Consider the following 13,117-nt stretch of genomic DNA (forward strand, 5'->3'; position numbering starts at 1 on the left):
GATCACGCCCTTTCAACTCAAACCAAGCTTCCTTCTTTCCTTCAAGAAACCTGGCTGAGGGCAACCGGGTTTGTGCTCCCAGGGCACGTGCTGGTTGCGCCGAAGTGTAACAGAGCAAAGGTGCAACTGCCCTGAGGAGACCAAGCTCATCCAGAGCCTCAAGCTCCACCAGGGGAGGTTTAGGCTGGACATTAGGAAAAAAATTTTCACAGAAAGGGTCATTGGGCACTGGAACAGGCTGCCCAGGGAGGTGGTTGAGTCACCTTCCCTGGAGGGGTTTAAGGGACTGGTGGACGAGGCGCTAAGGGACATGGTTTAGTGTTTGATAGGAATGGTTGGACTCGATGATCCGGTGGGGCTCTTCCAACCTGGTGATTCTATGATCACTGAAAACAGCCCATCATGAGTCGCTAGGTATCTCAGCTAAGAATATAATAGTGAATCAACAGCAATTCTAGGGGTTACATGTGCATCGGACTCTACTAGCAATGTATTGGGTTGCGAAGCTCTTCTAAAGAGCTTTGCACTCGCTCGCAGAGAAGTGGATGCTGCGGTTTGCTCACTGCACATCTTGGAGCTGGGCGAGCAGGCGAGGATGAGGAAATGCTGTTTGCTATTCTGCAGCTTAAAGGCATTCACTTGGAGAAGAATTTGGCCTCCACTGAGTGCAGCGTATCTTTTATCATATGCATTGGAGAAGCCTTTCATAACGTACAGTCACATGTAATACACAAGTCAGCTCCAGGAGTCTGGAGAGATAAACTATGGAAAATTCATGAGCCGTAAACTGGATTGCTATTCTCTCTTGTCATTTAGCAGATGAAAATATACCAAATCCCCAAAGCTTTAGACCCAAGAACAGATGTCAATGTGTATACAGAAGGGGAAACCTCCCTGCCTAAGTACAGCTGGGGTAAAAACTAATGAAAATCGAATATTTTTTTAATTACAACATTTTATACTTTGGTAATACCTGATCCTCAAGATCCCCAAACATTTCACAAATGCTAGTTAATTAAAGACTGTAATTTTCCTCTTAAGACAGGGAAATGCTGTGTTTTAATGGCAAAGTTGGCATTGCTTCAGGATGCTCAAGATACAATGACAAATGTGAGTAGAGTCAGGAACAGATATAAATGATTCTATTCTTGTACTGCATAATTACAAAGCCACCCTTCTTTAAGGTAAGAAATTTCCCATTACTTAGTCTGATGCAATGTACCCACCCTGCGGCTATCAACGACAAAGTAATAAAACAAAAATACCACCAGAGGCAAACAAAATATTTTCCTCCTCTTTCTCCTATGAAATGTTTATCTTTGCATGCATTTTTCCTATACTGTCCCCAAAAGTTCCTCCTCTACACACCAGTTTAGTATTATATGAGGGGAGACCTCATTGCTCTCTACAACTACCTGAAAGGAGGTTGTGGAGAGGAGGGAGCTGGCCTCTTCTCCCAAGTGACAGGGGACAGGACAAGAGGGAATGGCCTCAAGCTCCACCAGGGGAGGTTCAGGCTGGACATTAGGAAAAAATTTGTCACAGAAAGGGTCATTGGGCACTGGCAGAGGCTGCCCAGGGAGGGGGTTGAGTCACCTTCCCTGGAGGGGTTTAAGGCACGGGTGGACGAGGTGCTAAGGGGCATGGTTTAGTGTTTGATAGGAATGGTTGGACTCGATGATCCGGTGGGGCTCTTCCAACCTGGTTATTCTATGATTCTATATTTAAAGGGCAACACGATGGAACTCTTTTCCATAGAGCAAGTGATTTCTTGAGTGAACAGGAGCAGGGGTAGCATCAAAGGAATGAAGATCCATCTCCCCATCCTCTGTGATGTCACTTGTGGCAGCTTGACATCAGAGGAGAAGAGGTTTCTTACGTTACCAAAGTCCAAGCTTCATTCATGGTCTGCACCCACAGTGAAAGCCCTGGGAGCTCTCCTACCCACAAAGGGCAGTGCACAGCCTTATTTTTATCAGCCCCCACCTCTAATTTGAGGGGTGAGAGAGTGAAGGAGGTTGTCTCCACAGTTGCTTCTTCCGTGCAGACGAACCCGTGATGGAACCCTGATATGCCACAGACACAGCAACGACATCCATTCTCAACACAAATGCAGATAGCATCCTAATAAACTTCCAGTGGCTGTCATAGAATCATACAATAGTTTGGGTTGGAAGGAACCTTAAAGATCACCCAGTTCCAACCCCCTGCCATGGGCAGGGACACCTCCCACTGGATCAGGCTGCCCGAGGCCCATCCAACCTGGCCTTGAACACCTCCAGGGATGGGGCAGCCACAGCTTCCCTGGGCAGCCTGGGCCAGGGCCTTACTGGAAAAAAAAGTCTTTCTTACATCAAGACAAAATGAAAAGGAATGATATGGGGACAGTATATGAAGTGCTACTATGTTCTAGAGAAGAAAGAAAAATAGTGTTTGTGGTTACTATTAAAAGAAAGAAATAAGATATACCCCATTATTTTTGCAACTTCAGAAAGCCTGGATGACAGGCTGAACTACTCATGAAGGAAGAAAAGCAAGGGAAAGTTATGTTTCCTTAGCAGACAGTGCACAGCCTAATGCAGGAGGAGACTTTTCTGCCTTCCTTACTCCTTGTTTGCTTCCTAGTTATGTTCTCTTGCCATTCAAGAAGTACACAACATTTATTTGAACAGTCCTAGAATACCAGCACTCTTAAAATAAATTAACGCTCATCAATTTTCCCCTGCTTGGCTGCAAAACATTCGTGTGAATTATTTCAAAGTTGAATCTGCTTCATAATCTTTTTGAAACATTTAAGCAATGAAATGTTCTTACAATGCAGTAATGGTGACATGTCAAAGCTCAGTGGTTCTCCACTCACTTCTATAGTGAGGATAACAGCTAGTCCATGGCAAGGCTCAGCATCACTACAAATCTACAGCTTCCAGCTTCGGGATTCAAACAGCACATGCTTTTTAGTGGAAAGTTAGAATATCTGAGGTAAAAACTCTCTTAATTGTCAAAGAGTGAGGCAGGGTTACAGAAACTGCACTGTAATTGTAGGCTAGAAGGTTTTCTCTCTTTTAACACCTGGGATTCTTGAGTGGAAGGATTCAAGCATGTGGGATTTAACAATACTACATAAGCAAAATATATTAGATAGTATTGCTTCTCAAAAATTAGGAGGATGGCACAGTGCTAATGGTATGCATTGAAGACAAGGAATGTTTTGCTCTTTCCTATCCCTGAGAGCCTTCCAGCCTATCTTAGGTTCCCAGTTCACACGGAACACAAAAAAAACCCCCAAAAAACTAACCAACAAAACATTGTAAACACATTCTGAACAACTTATATTCTGTATAAACACACAAGCTCTTAATACTTAAGGCACATTACCAACTTGGATGTCAAGGCTGTTTTTTAAAGAACCAACTCTACAATAGATTTATTACAAATAGATTCTGTCAAGTACAGCTCCAGAGAGCAGATGTGGAGAAGGGAAAATGCTCTGCACATCACAAGTAAGAATCCTCCAAAACCAGCTATCTCATAGGAAAAAAGAGACTGTGCCTTACCTCACCTTTGAAACAATTTATTACAGCACCTGCAGTGAAGAGTCTTACTAGTCTTCTCTCCTCCTTCCCCTGGTTTTACTGCAGGAGCACTCTTGACCTTCTCACCTTTCATGCCAGGAACCTAATGAGAACATCAGTTTCAGCTGCTTCTTTTAACATCATCCTTGTGACTCTGGGAAGCTAAAGCCTGATTTTGGAAGGCTGGAGGGGTGATGCTCGATCTAGAAGAAGAGGAAAGGAAAGAGGTGCAGCAAACCCAATACAAATGGGAATCAAGAGGAAACTCTGCTTGTGGGACTAAGGACGTTTGGGAAAGGAATGAAGCCTCTGAATAGCAATGTGAAAGTCAGAATCTTTAAGATGTGGTTCATGATTTAATTTCCTATAAATTAAGGACTCCTGGAGCTGAGAATCACCTCCAGCTGTTTCATACTCTATTTGCCTGTCCCAGTGGCCAAGTAATAACATGGATTTGTATTTGTGTAAATTAAAATAAATTATGTTGAAATTTTCTTGTTTACTAAATACACAAGTAATATTTGGTAAATTCCAACACCTTTTCCTTCTCTGCTTAGTCACTAGGTTATCAAATCTGTTGAATGACACTACTAGAGGTGATCATTTCTGCTCAGTTGCCACTAGAGGCTATATTTTAATTAGTTAGGACACTCTTGTCAAAGTAGCTAATGTACAGACCTTTGCAAATTGTTGAAGCAAGCTTCCTCACTGTCAAACAAGACAAGTTGATTTGTTCCCTCACCTTGAAGTAGAAGTGGTGTGTCGAACAAGTGAATAAAACCACAGTTGACTGTGCTTTCCACTGCCTGGTGGAGAGCAAACAAGAAGGCACAGCTCAATCTATCTCAGCAGAAAATCCAGGGTAAAAATCCACCTGCTAGGGAAGGCAAAAAGAAAAAGTGGTGGAAAGGAGCTTATAGGGTAGGAGGCAGTGTTAAAGGCTTTCAGGGGTTTGTTGAGATGACCTTTAAAGGTCCCTTCCAACCCAAACTCCTTTATGATTCAGCTTGGGTAACAGAGGAAGGTTCAAGACATCCCACTGTCTTTCAAGAGACTTCAGTAAGACAAGACACCAAAATCTAGAAATTAGACCTGTTGTTTTTTCTTTGCAATTAAGCAAATTGTAGTGTGACTCTACATAATGAAATTCTATTCCAATTTGATTAACAAAGGTGTTACTGCAACTTTCTTCCCAAGTGAGCCGATATCCATGTATTATTAACTATCTCTCAAAAGTACAGAAGGCACAGTCAGCAGAAGCTGAATGATCCTGCAGACATGATTTATGAAGGACTAAACTAAACCCCCACGACATCTGGATTTGCTTCTTCTGGGCACAGATGGTTTTGGTTGCTTTTTATTCCAAGTATATTCATTAAGACTAAGCACAGGGCTTAAACACAGCCTTCCTGTTCCAAGTCTCCTTTTTCCATGGAGAAGCTTCTCCTTGGGAGCCTGTTCAAGAAGGTGTATGTAGGGATTAAAATGGGATTTGCTAAACCATCTTGCACGGAATGGGCTGTAAGAGTTCAAAAGGAGATACACAAAGGAAAGCTGAATTGTTTGGGGGCTTGGTATTTCTTCCCCTCTTCCTCAGAAGTGATTGTCTCGTCTGCTTTGTTTTCTTTTTATGTTATAAAAGCCTTAGCACTCCTAGGTTTTAACTCACAGTAAATGGATCCCAAACTGTTTACAGGTTTTTCTGTTCATTAAGTTGAGATACTCAGAGCAGAAGTTCATCCACCCAAGTTGAACTTCTGACATGGCAAAGCCAAGCAGTGATCAGCTTCCGCAACGAAAGGCACAATGTGCTAATCGTGTCAGCAGGTGAGGTACCCACTGATCCCTGTAATCCTGTCAGCCTCACGTTCCGCTCCAGCTCATCTGCGGTCACACAAGAACTTGCCCAGAGAAGACGACATCGCCTTCTCGATGGCACCGGCACATCCAGTTCCCCATTCTAGTGCACGCTGTGTCGTGATACATTTGTTAATGGTTTACCATACATTCTTCTGTGTCAACTAATACTGAAAAAAAACAATTGTTGAAAAGAAAAGTAAAATCCTGCATTATTGTTGTGTGACTCATATCCACATGTCAAGTGCCTGGCCAAGCTAGTTGTGTCGGTTACATCTCTTAAAATGGTTAACACTTATTTGTATAACACCAACCCCCCTGGTTTGCCGCAGAAGCAGTGCAAAACACAGCCTCAATCTGTAGAAATTAGTATCCAATATCTCCTTTTGTTCTGACTTGCTTTTTTTTATATAGAGAAGTGATCTACTTAGAATGACAACCTCTATTAAATTGCCAGTAAGTCTCGTTTTTTCCAAAGCAATTTAAATGTCAGTGTTTATTTGGCTTTTATAGTAAAGCATGATGCTCCTTTAAAAAAATTGCTTGCTGTCTTCTATACGTCACGGCAAGTCTACCTGGTTTGCTGTATTATATTGAATATCCTGGTGTATTTACTGCATTAAAGCAACCCTCTGCAGGAAAAAAAAAAAAAAAGATCATTTTATTACTTTTTTCTGATGATGTTTAGCAGAAACCTATTTTTCTCCTGGTTGTCTATGCAGTTCATCTTCAAAAGATTGGGTTTGACCCCAGTTGGTTGCAATAATGTCTGTAAGTGAAATGTGACTATTGATTTTCCTTCCTTTTCTCTTTCATATTAAGTTAGTGTTTCCGTAGGCACTGGGATCCTCATTTGCCTGACCTGAGAGAAAATAACAACATTATTCTGTTATCCCAACTTTGAAACATGATGATTAGAAGTATTAATATAGATCACGGAAAAATCAAGGCTGGAAGGGACTTCTGGAGACCATCTGGTCCAACCTTCTGCTGGAAGCAGAGCCATTGAGTTGGGTTATCCAGGGCTCTCTCAAGCCAAGTCTTGAATATTTCCAGTGAGGGAAATTCTACCACTTCCCTGGCAGCCTATTCCAATGTTTAATTGTTCTCAGTATATATTTTTTTTTTTACTTGCATCCAGACAGAGTTTCTCCTTGAAGCAGCTCTTTTTATTACCCTTAATGTGTTTTCCCTTGATGCGTTCAGATAAGCAAATTAGCACTTGCCTGTCTAAATACCAACAGAAGAAACAGCAGTTTCTTGGTTTATTTCTGATGCCATGCTGGAGATGTAGTAACTAAACTAGTGGGCAGGAGGTTGAAATTGAGGGCATTTAATGTTCTACAGCAGCCACCTCCCTCATTTGAAAATGGAGTTTTCCAAGGACTTTACCTACATAGTAGAATTGAGCTGTAAAAGTCCCCGCCACTGCCTGAAGGGCTGCATTCAAACCTCATTTGGTGTGCATACATCACTGCTCTAGACTGAAAGCAGTATGCAAAACCACCCTTGTGGACCTGCCAACAATTACCTGAGACGTGGCACACTGCCCGGGATAAAATCATGCAAGAGTTTAGACTCTAGTCTCCTTTTCTCTGGTATATTTCTATAGCAAAAAAAAAAAAAAAAAAAGACGATAAAAACATTTAGATTACAGAATAAGCATGCATAATGGTTTGGCTAAGGTTCCCTTCTCTCTCCCTGAATCCTTGAAAGAATAACAAGAATAACTTTTCTCTAAAAAGAACCAATGATCTAAACAAAGGTTGTGAGGTCAAACTCTCACTTGCTCCTCCTTCCTTCCCTTTATCGCTGCTGGCCACTTGGCTGTTGGCTCCCAGCTGAAGGCGTTGGTTGTATTGTTAGTCCATGGACAAAACCAATCATCAACTAAAACGATTCTGTGGGTGCCTAGTGTTATCTTGAGCTGCTCCAGAGTTTTGCCTTGGGCAAATGCTCTGAAAATGCTCTGAAAACAAAGAAAAAGAAAGTACATGAACATGAAGTCCCAGCCTTAACTCTGGTCACTGTTGATGGTAGTTATCCTAGAATGAGTTGCACAAATGACAGCTACATCTGCTGGGTTTGGATGTCTCTGCAAGGTTTGGTGAGGAAAAGTGCTGTATTAGCTCAGCAGGACTGTAACAGCAGCTACTGGGGAGGCGGAGGAAAGACGTGAAGGCGAGTTATGAGTTATGCAAAAGGAGAGAAGTTTGAATATGTGAATGTTTGGCATCAAGTGGCAACCTGTACAAATAGGTGAAGGACTGCAGAAGTCCACCAAGTGTGAGGATGTTTCCAGGAAGAGCTCATAGGATCATGGAACGGTTTGAACTGGAAGGGACCTCAAAGCCCATCCAGTTCCAACCTGCTGCCATGGGCAGGGACACCTCCAAGCCCCATCCAACCTGGCCTTGAACACCTCCAGGGATGGGGCAGCTACAACTTCTCTTGGCAACCTGTTCCAACACCTCCCCACCCTCACAGTAAAGCATTTCCTTCTAAGATCTCGTCTCAATCTCACCTCTTTCAGCTCAAAACCGTTTCCCCTCATCTTTTGCCTGCACTCCCTGATCATGAGCACCTGCCCAGCTTTCCCATAGCTCCTTTCAGCACTAGAAGCTGCTCTAAGGTCTCCCCACAGACTTCTCTTCCCCAGGCTGAACAACCCCAACTCTCTCAGCCTGTCCTCATACAGGAGGTGCTCCAGCCATCGGATTACCTCCGTGGCCTCCTCTGGACTCGCTCCAACAGATCCATGTCCTTCCTGTGCTGAAGGACTTGCAAGTAGGTCCCTGCTAATGGTGTGAGACAACCAGTTGATAGCTCCCCAAAATGCTGCTGTTTTCTCCAGGTTTGTTCTGTATTGTGCTTCCAAGGGCAGTGCACGTTTTGACCGCAGCTGTCGTGCATCACAACAGGCAGCGTGCAGAAAAGGGCATCAGCTCCCCATCCTCACAGGAAAACATTTCTTCCTGATCTCTCATCTCAGTCTCCCCTCTTTCAGCTTAATGCATACCACCTTTGAGGGCAGGGCAGGTATAAGTGCAGTTCACAGAGGTGTCTGGTTTGCCATTGCAGAAGGAGTCAGGAGACCCCTGTGCTCCAGTGCTCTGTTTCCAGAATGTTTCTGCTACCTGCAAAGTGCAGGCACCTCGTACTGCTACAGCCCTGAAAATAAACAGGGAAGGAGTTGGAACCTAGTTGTATTTTGTAGTTCATTATTCTGGGAGCATAGACACCCAGCACTGTACCCACGTGTTGTAACTGGATTTTCTAGTTTAAGAAGGAACTGGTTCACTGCAGAGCTTGGGATCACAGGGTTGTGAGTGAAGCACCAGTCTGACACCATAAAAAGAAAGGAAGCTATCCAGTTCCCACTGAGTTTGCTCTCACGCATCTAATCACAGAGGAGCGAGAAATATTCTGCTTCTGGCTGATCAAAGCCTGAGCTGCAGGCACAAATGGCAGGAATTGGATTTTCGGTAGATATTCATATATCCTGACTGTTGCAATGAATGTTGAATGCACTAGCTAGCAAAATCATGGATGCAGAGTTGTCCACTCTGACTCTCCGAAGTTATCCAAGCTGTAACCTCAGATAGAAGTTTAAACTTGCTGTTCTCTTCCTATTCTGCTCTGACATCCTCCCACCAGAAGTTACTCCTTGCTATCTGGCGCCCTCTCCTGCACTTTCCCTTGTGCAGGCTGTTCTGTTCGTGGAGCATCTCCCACAGCATCCTCCTCTTCCTTTCTTTCAGTACCAAAGTCCCTCCTGACCCAGCAAACCTACCTCCCTGGTTTTAAGATACCTAGGTTGCGGTCACTCCTTGCACTCTGAAAGGCTCCGTGGCAACCTTAGCTTTGTTAATGAAGAGTTATCAGGCAAAATGTTTTCTTTACAAAGCAAAACTATTCCTAGCATCCTCAGTTTACCACAGTCCAGCTCTCTACTAATCGTCTCTGGTTTATTGCCGATGTGTCACTGACCAGGGGGGTTGGAACTGGATGATCTTTAAGGTCCTTTCCAAGCTAAACCATTCTATGATTCTATGAATAACATCCTCTGCCACAGAATGCACTGAATGTGTGTTAGTGTCTTTACCTCCTCAACAGAACCTTTCAACCTCTTCTACCTTTCCCCTGACAGAGGTCAGCTGAAGTCAAAACAAATCCATCCAAGTCTCGCTGCCTCCTCATGACCATCTTACCACCTTCAGCCTTCTCGCTGCTCCGTCTCTGGAGAAAGGGAGCAATAACTGCATAGCAGTAATTGTCTCTGCACTCAGGAGAGGCAAGAAGCAGCAGTTAGAGTTTGTATCTCTGTTCCAAATCGAAATGCTTCACACTGAAGGCCCATTGTATCTGCAGTACGGGGAGTCCAGAGAGGTGTGACGACCTCTATCTCCTGACAGCGGGTTCTCAGCTCATCCCACTGAGATTATAGCAACCTGAGACAGAATATTTGCTCCACATATGGGTCCTCTTCCTCTGGTGTGAGACAGAATGAACCCACATCTTTATCTAGTGATGAAAACCTATGGTCCCAACTCCCATGAAGGGCAAGGAATGGGGCAGAAACCCTGAGTTGGCTAGCACTTAATCACCACATTACTACATCCTCCTCTTATAAGTTGATTGCCAAACCACTTTCTCTTCCATTTCCTTCCTCCTTGTTGTCTTTTTTACACTCTATCAAGTTGTTCACGCTGCTTCCTCATCCCTGCTCTGTGTACCAAGACTTCTCTCATCATATTTTCCAAGTTTATCATCAAAAAGTTGCGGGAAGCTAAGATGAGAATTTCTATCTTAGAGAAAAACACACATTAGCCTTTTGGCTAATGGTCTACTGCAGTGCTTACTGTGTTTGATCCATACACTTTAGAAGACTTTTTACTGGCAGCTTGGAGGTGAGAAGTATGTGCCTGTTTTCAGGAACTGGCCGTTCATTTTCTACAGGCACCTTTGAAAAATCTTTCTGCAAAGTGGCCTCTTTGATTATTCTTGGATCTACACAATACCACTATCAACTATTTCACAAGAAAGTATATTAAAAACTTGCTTTCAGCTGCTTTGTGTTACCAGGTGAGTACTCTATAGTTTTACTGTCCAAGAACTCTGCGTAACTGACTTCTTCAGATACAGATTTTACTTTTCTATAGATTCCTGGCCCAATAGTGAGTGACAGGATGAAGCCTTCTAAAAATGCACTTGTAATTTTTGTTTGTCTCACAAACCTATGATGTTATGTTATATCTCCTTGGTGAATAAGATTGTGTAGGATCCAACCATTCCTGCTGGAGGGAAGATTTTAGAGCCAGAACTGCTATGCCTGGAAGTCTGTGAAAGCTATTTCTATACTTGTGCTCTGGGTTTACGTCGTCCTTCTGCCCCTTCTGCTGATGTACACCAAGCCCCTAGACTTATGCAAAATAAACCACTTAAAATAGTAGGAAAAGGAACCCACAAAGTTTCATTAATTGAAACCGATTGCTGTACAATTTACTGCAGCCTATCTGTTCCTGAAACACAGCAGGCAGGTCTGTAAAGAATACAAAAGAATGGAATAAAGCTTCCAACACTTCCAACTCTTTTATGGCATTAAAAGTTGTGGGATCTACTGACAGTTTCCTTTTGCTACCACTTAGGTTATTGCTAGTGATGCCTGGAAAGTCCTTTCAAACAGTATTCTTAAGCTCTTTCCAGTGCTTGAGGTAGGCTTGTTTTAACTTCTCTTAGGGAAGTTCTCTCTACTTTTGCTAAATTATTACCAAAATAACCTGATTTTTGTGGCTCATTAAAACTGAAGACATCAGTTTTCTCCCACTCACCTCCACCAGCTCTGAGGTGTTTCAAAAAATTTAGCTCTGACTTTTGAGAAAATGCAGTTTTCATAGTAACTCATTCTTTTTAGAATCAGGTGTGATTTATGCACCTTAATCACTACCTGAAGAGAATCACTATGTTCTGTTTCCTTCTTTTCTTCCTTCCTGCCTTCCTTTCCTTCCTGTCCTTTTTTTTATTCCAAAGTTATAACTGAAACAGATAAAAAAATCCTGAAATGACAAACCGCAAACTAATGAAGATCTGATTTTAAGAACATACAATCAGGTTTTTGTCTTTCTGATTAAGCCTGTCAAATCATACCTTCCACAATTTCTCTTCCTTAGCTTTCTAAGCTCAACTTCAAATTGCATTGTAGCTCCACAAGTTTGGACCTGGCTTATTCTGTACATCTAACGGGTATAATTCTGAGGACCAAAGCTGTCTTGCTAGATTAGTTGATTCAGAGGCACATAGCACCGAGAAGGTAATTCCAAATGGCTAAAGTAGGTGCTTAAAGCACATGGTAAGGAAAAAAAAATCCCAGCTTTATGTTATGAGTACAAAACCCCACTTCTTTGACCTATTAATCACCCTTGAGTGCTCTCCTGTTCTGCACGCATCACAGTGTCTCTTCCAGTCAGTCACACTGGCTGCATAATAGAAGAGTTCTTTAGTGCTCCTAATTTTTATTGTCATTGTGTTCCCACTGTTATGTTAATTAGATTAAACTGGACTCCAATGGAGACAGTAACAATGATAAACATTTTAGTAATCTGTCAGCTTTCTCTGAAACCACTTTCTATGGCTTTGTAAATGTGCTGCCACAACAAACCGCTCTGCTGTGCATGTAAATAATCTGGTTTGATCACCCTTGCTCACGTGTGTTGCAATAATCAATACAGAAAACTAAATTCATAATGACAGGGAACCTGAGGCACATTATCAATCTTTCCAATCAACTAACTATGAAGATGGAAATGGAAACAAAACCGTTTTAAACATGCATTAATACTGCCATTTTCTCACTACGCAATGCAAATATTGTGGGGAATTACCTCCTGTTGGAAGTTTTAACTGACTGTGCGTTAATACTCACCAGTTTCTTTGTCTGGAAAGATTGGCTTCCATTTTTGCCTTAAATAAGTTGTAACCTTTCCACTGCTTGTTCTGAAGACAATAACAAATTCTGACAATTTCTAATATAGACCTTCAGTCCTGTGGGATTTCACTTCCAGACAGTTAAGTTCTAAGCCCATGTTCTGATGGATTTCATCTGAGGGAAAAAGAACAATGCAGGAGGAAGTGCTGAGCTGTTGTTCTTCTCTCACTGTATGGAGACATCCAACAACAAGGCACTCATCATTAGACCATATTGAGAAGGAGGGTGGACTTCTCAAATGCAGGTTCTTTACAAGAACATGGAAACCAGGTTGGATGGGGCCTTGGGCAGCCTGATCTAGTGGGAGATGTCCCTGCATGTTGCAGGGGGGAACTGGGTGATCTTTAATGTCCCTTCCAACCCAAACTATTCTATGATTCTACGATTATAACATGTAGCTACGTATTTTTCATTAGCCTCACGCCTTGTTTGACTGAATCCAAAAGGTTTATGTCTTCTGCATCCAGTGTACGTGCGTGTGTGAGTACATGTACAGACATACGTATCTGCTGTGTTTATAAACCTGTATTACATGTCGTTTCTCTTTGTCCTACAAATGTGAACCAGATGTGTGAGGCTGTAGAGGATACGCATTAGATACTTTTCTCTAAACTCTGCTCTTGCAGGTCATTTGAAAGACAAAGTTTTCAAAATAACAGAACCACAGACTTTAAAAACAAGTAACAACATAAAGCAAAGATCT

Source organism: Phaenicophaeus curvirostris, chromosome 8, assembly GCF_032191515.1.
Source record: "Phaenicophaeus curvirostris isolate KB17595 chromosome 8, BPBGC_Pcur_1.0, whole genome shotgun sequence".
In the NCBI taxonomy this organism is placed as follows: Eukaryota; Metazoa; Chordata; class Aves; order Cuculiformes; family Cuculidae; genus Phaenicophaeus; species Phaenicophaeus curvirostris.